The sequence below is a fragment of the Henckelia pumila genome, chromosome 3 (genome assembly GCF_033568475.1).
Source record: "Henckelia pumila isolate YLH828 chromosome 3, ASM3356847v2, whole genome shotgun sequence".
NCBI classification, from domain to species: Eukaryota; Viridiplantae; Streptophyta; class Magnoliopsida; order Lamiales; family Gesneriaceae; genus Henckelia; species Henckelia pumila.
This window is the reverse complement of record NC_133122.1, coordinates 121,404,754-121,413,256: the sequence shown is the minus strand read 5'-3', so window position 1 is coordinate 121,413,256 and position 8,503 is coordinate 121,404,754.

Below are 8,503 nucleotides of genomic sequence, written 5' to 3'. Positions count from 1 at the left end.
CAGAAGATGGAGACCCTTGGTTATCTTCTGGATGGACGTGCGCGTAGGTGGTGGAGGTTTACTTCTGCACCTTTTGTTGTGGCAAGAGGAGTGGCCACCTGGGCCGAGTTTCGCACAGCTTTCCAAAAGCGGTATTTTCCTCCTGCACTCCGACAGTCGAAGGCAGGCAAGCTACTGAGTCTGCGACAGGGAGCCATGTCTATTGATGAGTATTAGTAGAGGTTCTTTGATCTGCTATCCTATTGCCCCGAGATTGCTGATAGCTCAGAGATGAAGTATAATCTGTTCCTTCAGGGCCTTAACCCTGAGATCCATGACCGTGTGGCGGTTGGCGACGACATGTCCTACAAGGGTTTGGTTAGCCGTTGTCACCAGGTGGAGGACAGCATTCGGCGGAACAGGTCTTTCTCTCAGTCGAGGCCTGCTAGTTCTTTGGGTCCCCATGCCCAAACTTTCAAGAAGTCTGGATCTACTTCTTCTTCCTCTGGCTCTGCTGGTGTTGTCCGTTTCGGTAAGAAGGACATGTGTGATCACTGTGGGAAGAACCATCCATCCGACAAGTACCGTAGAGCTTCTGGAGCTTGTTTCCATTGTGGAGAGACTGGTCATATCCGGAGGGATTGTCCACTGTCTGGGGGAGGCGGTTCTGGTTCTAGTTCAGGATCGGGTTCTTAGGCCACCGTTTAGCAGAGGTCGCAGGGACAGCCTGCTGGGAGTTCTCATTTGAGTCCACGAGCTTCTGGCCAGGTGTTTTCCTTGAGGCATGATCAGGCTGTGGAGGAGAATGAGAAAGTCATCGCAGGTACATTTCTGCTTTATGGTATACCTGCTCTTGTACTTATTGACACTGGTGCATCTCATTCCTTCATTTCTGCACTTTTTGTTAAGAGGCATAAGTTACCATGCATTGCACTAGATGTAGTGATGTCTGTTTCTACTTCAACGGGCCAATCTGCTTTGGCTAAGCGTCTAGTGATGGGTTGCCCTTTAGAGTCCGAAGGGAACATTCTGTTAGCGAATCTCATGGTCCTGGCGATGGACGACTTTGATTGCATTCTGGGAATAGATATGTTGACTACCTATCGAGCTTCAGTGGAATGCTATCAGAGATTAGTACGCTTTCATCCGGAGGGGAGTGAGAGCTGGTTTTTCTATGGTGAGGGAGCGCAACCTCCGATGCCTTTGGTATCAGCTTTGAGAGCCTGTCGAGCATTAGAGTCTGGCAGGGAAAGCCACCTTATCTATGCAGTTGATTTGTCCGCTGAGAGCATTGGGATAGAGAGCATTCCTATTGTGGATGAATTTCCATATGTATTCCCTGATGAGATTCCGGGTTTTCCTCCTGCTAGGGAAGTCGAGTTTGGCATAGAGTTGATGCCGGGTACTTCACCTATTTCTAGAGCACCGTATCGTCTGGCTCCATCGGAGATGCGTGAGTTGAAGAATCAGCTACAGGATCTTTTGGACAAGGGGTACATTCGTCCAAGTGTATCTCCTTGGGGAGCTCCTGTTCTTTTTGTAAAGAAGAAGGACGGGTCGATGCGGTTGTGCATTGACTATCGGCAGCTGAATCGAGTCACTGTGAAGAACAAGTATCCATTGCCTCGTATTGATGACTTTTTTAATCAGCTGCAGGGCACGTCAGTTTACTCCAAGATTGACTTGAGATCTGGGTATCATCAGTTGAGAGTCCGTGATCAGGACGTAACCAAGACTGCATTCCGTACTCGCTATGGGCATTACGAGTTCCTAGTGATACCGTTTGGTTTGACTAATGCGCCGGCTATATTCATGGATTTGATGAACCGTGTCTTCAGGGAGTATTTGGACAAGTTTGTCGTGGTCTTCATTGACGACATCTTGGTGTATTCGCGTAATACGGAAGAGCATGTTTCTCACTTGCGATTGGTACTACAGACTCTTCGAGATGAGCAGTTGTACGCCAAGCTGAGCAAGTGTGAGTTTTGGATGGATCGAGTGGTCTTTTTTGGCCATATCATATCCAGGGAGGGGATTTCCGTTGATCCAAGCAAGATTGAAGCGGTACTTAATTGGTTGCGTCCGATGACAGTTGCTGAGATCCGTAGTTTTCTGGGTCTGGCAGGGTATTATCGTCGCTTCATTCTGAACTTCTCTCAACTAGCTCGACCTTTGAAGTAGCTTACCCGCAAGGGCATGGATTTCGAGTGGTCCTCCGAGTGTGAGGAGAATTTCTGTGAGCTTCGACGGCGGTTGACTTCTGCGCCGGTGTTGGCATTACCGTCAGGATCTGGAGGGTATGTGGTATACACTAATGCTTCTCTTCAGGGGTTAGGTTGTGTCCTGACTCAGAATGGGCATGTGATCGCATATGCTTCTAGACAGCTGAAGCTTCACGAGGACAACTATCCAGTCTATGATTTGGAATTGGCAGCCATTGTGTTCGCTTTGAAGATCTGGCGTCATTATCTGTATGGCGAGAAATTTGAGATCTTCACCGACCATAAGAGTCTCAAGTATTTTTTCAATCAGGCGGAGTTGAACATAAGGCAGAGACGTTGGATGGACTTGCTTAAGGACTATGATTGCGAGATTAAGTACCATCCGGGAGCTGCTAATCTCACCGCTGATGCTTTGAGTCGCAAAGTGCGACTATCCGCACTTCAGACTTGTTCAATGTCTAGTGCGATCAGTGACTGTTGTAATTCAGGTTATACCTTCAAGCATAGGAAAGGTATGCAGAGTATCCAGATGTTAGCAATATTATCTGAGCCAGCCTTGTATTCTCGGATCAGAGATGCTCAGATGTCTGATTCAAAAACCCAGCGTTTAGCTCGTCTAGCTAACGAGGGTAGCTCGTCTGGATTTCATTATCGGTCAGATGGCTTTTTGTTTTTGTTTGGTAGGCTTGTGATTCCACAGGATGAAGAGTTGCGAGAGGAGATTTTGTCTCAGGTGCATCGCACTAAGTTGAGTATTCATCCCGGGAGCAACAAGATGTACAAGGATCTACGTACTCATTTCTGGTGGAAGGGAATGAAATGCAGTGTTTATCAGTTTGTTTCGAGATGTTTGGTGTGTCAACAGGTCAAGGCAGAGCACCGACGACATGGAGGATTGCTTCACAGTCTGCCTATTCCTGAATGGAAATGGGAGTTTATCACAATGGACTTTGTGACCCATTTGCCGGTATCCCCGAGGAACTGTGATGCTATCTGGGTTGTGGTGGACCGACTCACCAAGTCAGCGCATTTCATTGCCTATAGTCGGGAGTACAATGTGGATCGTATGGCTCGGTTATACATTCAGGAGATCGTTCGACTTCATGGAGTGCCTGTGAGCATTGTCAGCGATCAAGACCCCAGGTTTACTTCTAGATTCTTGGGGAGTGTTCAGCGTGCGATGGGTACTACTCTCAGTTTGAGTACTGCCTATCATCCGAAGACTGATGGTCAGTCAGAGTGCACTATCCATACTTTAGAGGATATGCTTAGAGCGTGCGTCATGGATTTTGGTTCAGCCTGGCAGGATCATTTGCCGTTGATCGAGTTCGCGTACAACAACAGCTATCATACTAGTATTGGGATGGCACCTTTTGAGGCGTTATACGGTCGACGTTGTCGTACTCCACTCTTCTGGGAAGAAGTGGGGGAGAGACAGGCTGAGGGACCGGAGTTTATTTAGCAGGCGATAGACATTGTTGATCAGATCAAGAAACGGATTAAGACTGCACAGGATCGTCAGGCCAGCTATGCTAATATCAAGCGTAGGCCTTTGCAGTTCGATGTCGGGGAGAAAGTGTTTCTGAGAGTGTCACCTTTTCGCAAGATTCTCAGATTTGGCCTTAAGGGCAAGTTATCTCCCAGGTTTATCGGTCCGTTTGAGATCTTGGAGAGCATTGGCGATTTGGCTTATCGACTAGCTTTACCACCGCATCTATCCAGTATTCACGACGTGTTCCACGTATCTCTGTTGCGACGGTATGTGGCGGATGAATCTCATATTCTGCAGCGGTCTGAGGTTCAGGTGAACAAGGATTTGACTTATGTTGAGAAACCTATTCGTATCCTGGATTATAAGGATAAGGTTTTACGGAACAAAGTCATTCCTTTGGTTTTAATTCAGTGGCAGCGCCGAGGCACTGAGGAAGCAACTTTGGAGCTTGAGGACAGGATGCGTGAAGACCATCCTGAGTTGTTTTGATTTCATTCTTAAGTTGTATTCAGTTGCAAACTCTGTAAACGTTTGATTTGAATAAAGAATGATTCTGATTTATGTATTGCATTCAGTACTTAAGATCTGATTTCGAGGACGAAATATCTTAAGTGGGGGAGAATGTAGTAGCCCGTAACCATAATCAGTAATTGAGGGATTAATCATAAATTACTTGAATAGAGTTCGAAAGCTCCGAAGGTGGGTTCGGAAGTTCCGAACAGGATCAGAAGCTCCGATGCAGGATCGGAAGCTCCGATCATATTATGTCAGGTATGACGATTGGCTAGATTGGAAGCTCCGATCAGGACCGAAAGCTCCGATCACCCCTATCCGGAGTCAACAAGTGATATTTTGACATGTGGCAGATCAGGATCTTCGGAAGCTCCGATGGCAGGATCGGACATTCCGATCGAGGTTCGGATGTTCCGATCAAGGATCGGAAGTTCCGATTGTTGTCTACAAATAGAGGGCCGAGGCTGTTGTAGAACGCGGCGTTCAGATCAAACAAGATTGATACCCGGTGCAGCGGAAGTTTAAAATTTTTATTATATGGAACGATTCCATATTGGGTATCACATCTTTACGATTAAATTGTGTGTGTAAAAATTCAAATAACGATTATATAATTTTTACCTTTAATCTCGAATCGAGATTCTGGACACCAACAGATTTCTCTGCTCTTGTTGTATCTCCCTGGAACCGATGGACGAACAGTTCTTCTATCAGGTCCACGAATAGAGATTTAATCCCTCTGATAGATTGCACTAGAAAATCTATCAGAAGTTTTCTACGAAGAGAGTTAACGAATTTGATCCGTTAAACCAGACTGTAATTCAAAATCACAGGCTGGAATTTTTCTCGAGTAGAGAGAGGGAGAGGGGGCGGCCACTTTAAGAAAAATAGCTTAGGGTTTTCGAAAATTTTGTGCCTTGTTATGTGTAATTTCTGTACTGCAATAACTTATTTATAATGTAGGCCACTAACAGCTTAGGGCCCATTAGTCATAAGTTCAGGCCCGACAAGCAAAGCCCGCATGTTCAGAAATTAATATAAAATTCATCGTGACTCCGATTGATAAACCGATTTTACCAATGTGCACAGAAACCATTTCTGCACCTTTTAAAGTCAAGATAAATTTTTCTGAATCCGAATTCAGTGATTTCCAAAAATGCCCATCACTATGTCATTTTAGGAAATCTCACTCCTCTACTCTTAAATAAGAAGTCCAACTTCTTCGTTCATTAAATTTAACTCTTTAAATTTAACTATCTCAATGGGGATTAAAAATCCATTACACTGTGTGACCCTCAATGGTTCAGGGATACAGCTAGCCGTGGGCTCACAACTCCTTGTGACTCGGAACAACAATTTCCGACTTGCCCATCGAATCATGGTATGAGTGCCTAGCAACATCGCCCCATGATTCCCTAGGTATCACTGATAGTGCCTACAAGAACCAGTAGATTTTGGTTAGCGTACAGTACGGTCCCTTCATCCATATATCCCGATCGAATCAACAACCATTGGTATATCGAGAGTCGCTCGAGATTCGATAACTATGCAATGCATCTTGAAGATCAAATAGTGACATCACATGTGCTACTAAGAAACCATTTCTTAAACCACATCATGTACTCTGGCCAGAGATTCGTCACACTAATATCTCCTCAGATCGCATAGGATATCCACACTCGCAAGTATGTGGTGAATCCTTGACAACAAAGCATCGACTCCTACATGTGTTGTAACTGTACCCAATCCCGACACCTGATGACCCCAATAGAGTCGGTAAACGAGTCAAAGCACAGTACTAGCATATAGAGTCTCAATGATGTCTCAAGTAGTAAGGACTAATGGTGTACAACCAAAACCGCGGACTATATCCACTCGATAAGTGATAACCACTTGGAAAGTCCGAATAGGGTAATTCGATCATTCATCATATGAATATCCATTTGCATGCTTCGAACATCTCTATGTTCCCTACCAATGAAACGTGGTACTCTGCATCGCAAATGCTAGTCTCACACTCGAGCGATCCTTATCCTTATTATCGGATGGCTCAATCGACTAGGAACAGTTTAGAATATACAGTGACTATAAGATGTGTTTCATGATAGACATCCCCATGTTCTACCACATCTTACATACACTATAGTATATTCAAGGTCTTTATCAAAACAACAATAGTATATCACAATATAACAATATGAAGAAAGATAAAGTCATTGCCATTAATAAAAGTGTAAATTATATTAAACAAAAGATTGTTTATACAAAGAGTCATCAAAGCCCTTAGCCACAAGTTGGCTCACTGGGCACCCACTCTTTCAGAGGCTTCACTTTCATTTGCCAATTCCGAGTTTCCCTCTCCTTTCTAGTCTATTCAGAGTTGTTATAGCCTTCCTAGGCTTGACCCGGCGGTCGGCGAGGCGTTCGATAGTCATAGCGGAGTTTTACCCAAGTTCTGGAGGCATCGACATCAAAGGGCTAACGACGGACGAAGGTATAGCTTTTGCTTCCTATAAATATTTAGGAGTATGCAATAGCATAGTTAAGGCTTTTAGGCACTTTAATGATTGTAATATCATTTGGCAGTGTAGAGCAGACTATAGGCGTGGACCTAGAGTTGGTAGAGCTTGCACTGTTTTGAGGTACGGAAGTACTGTTCGAGATATCCTGACTGAGTATGCATGTATTATGTGACTGCATGATTTATATGTCATTGATTTATGCTGCATTCATTTGCATCTTGCTGTATCTCTTTCGAGATGTCTGTTAGTAGGGTTGTACCCTATCCTGTTAGTGGATGGACTTCCATCGATTTGGGTCCGGCATATCCACGGTTATCTTGGTATGGGAGCCACCTCCTGAAGCGACGGCAAATCGTGCTACATACCAGGGCCCGGTCTATCTCTGTTATCTGATTCTTGACCTCGAGTTTATAGGGAGTTCACTTTGCATGCATGTATACTCATACTCTCGTACTGAGCGTTTTATGCTCACGTCTCGTACTCTGTGTTTCTGGACACCCTATTCCATGGGGGCAGGTTTGCGATTGGATGAGGCGGGTGGATCCAGAAGAGGCTAGTCAGTGGTTGGCCAGCTGGAGCTTCGCTTAGGTTTTATTACTGTTGTTTGGGTTGATACAGTGATTCGATATGGTTGTATATTATTTGGATAAATTACAGATTCCTTTACTTGGGATTGTATAATGTTTATGGTTTCCGCAGTTTATTTCTGATATCTGTTTTATTAAGTTAATTGCATGCCTAAGTTCTGTTAGTAGGTGATCTGGGTAAGGGTCACTACATCTTCTCTCTTGTTCCTAGCTCCTTCTAATCTGCTTTTAGGGTTTTCTAGGAGTCTTATTGGAGGGCCGGGAGTGGCGGAGCACTGTGGGGATAGTACCAGAGCAATGCCTAAGTTTTGATTCATATGACATCAACGGCGACTACGGACAAAGGTATAAAATTGGATCCCTATATAGATCGGGGAGTATGTAATAACTTAGTTAAGTCTTTTAGAATATTATATGTAACATGGTAATTATTGCTTTTAAGCTTGGACTTTGAGTACGTGTACTGCTAGATTGCTAGTGTTATTAATTTTTCGGATAGAGGTACGGACGTATTATCCGAGATACCAAGTTGAATATACATGTATTATGTTAGCATGTTTTCTGTGGAATTTGTATATGCATTGATATTATGCTGCATGTATGAACATGTTGAGATTTATGCCTTGATTTGCATAGCCATAGTAGTGGTCACTCACCCCCTTATTTTTAGTGGATGGATTCAATTGATTTTGGTACGGATATATCCACATTTTTTATGGTATGAGAGCCACCTCCTGATGCGACGACCCAGTGTGCTACATACCATGACGCCTTGACTGAGCAGTCTTCTGGATAGGTTTTTCAGTACCCCATCATATTGCATGTGCACACATTATATATGTATATTTGTACTTCTGTACTTAGCGTTTTATGCTCACGTCCATAGTATTTTGTGTTGGGCACCCTATTCTATGGGATAGGGATTAGGTTGGACGGACCCGGAGGTAACGGTCGTTGAGCTGCAGTTGTTCCGTGTTTTTGGCCCGTTTCTGTATCAGGTTGATAGTTTTGGATTTTAGTGCTTTCCATTCTATGGGGTTGTAAAATATTATTCGATTTTAGCCCGTTTTTCTGCCAGTCATTTTGTATTTATGGTTTAATTTTCCGCGCGATTTATTTATTTGCGCGTCAAGATTTAATTGCATGCTTAAGACTCTGTTGGTAGTTGATTCCGGTCTGGGTCACTAC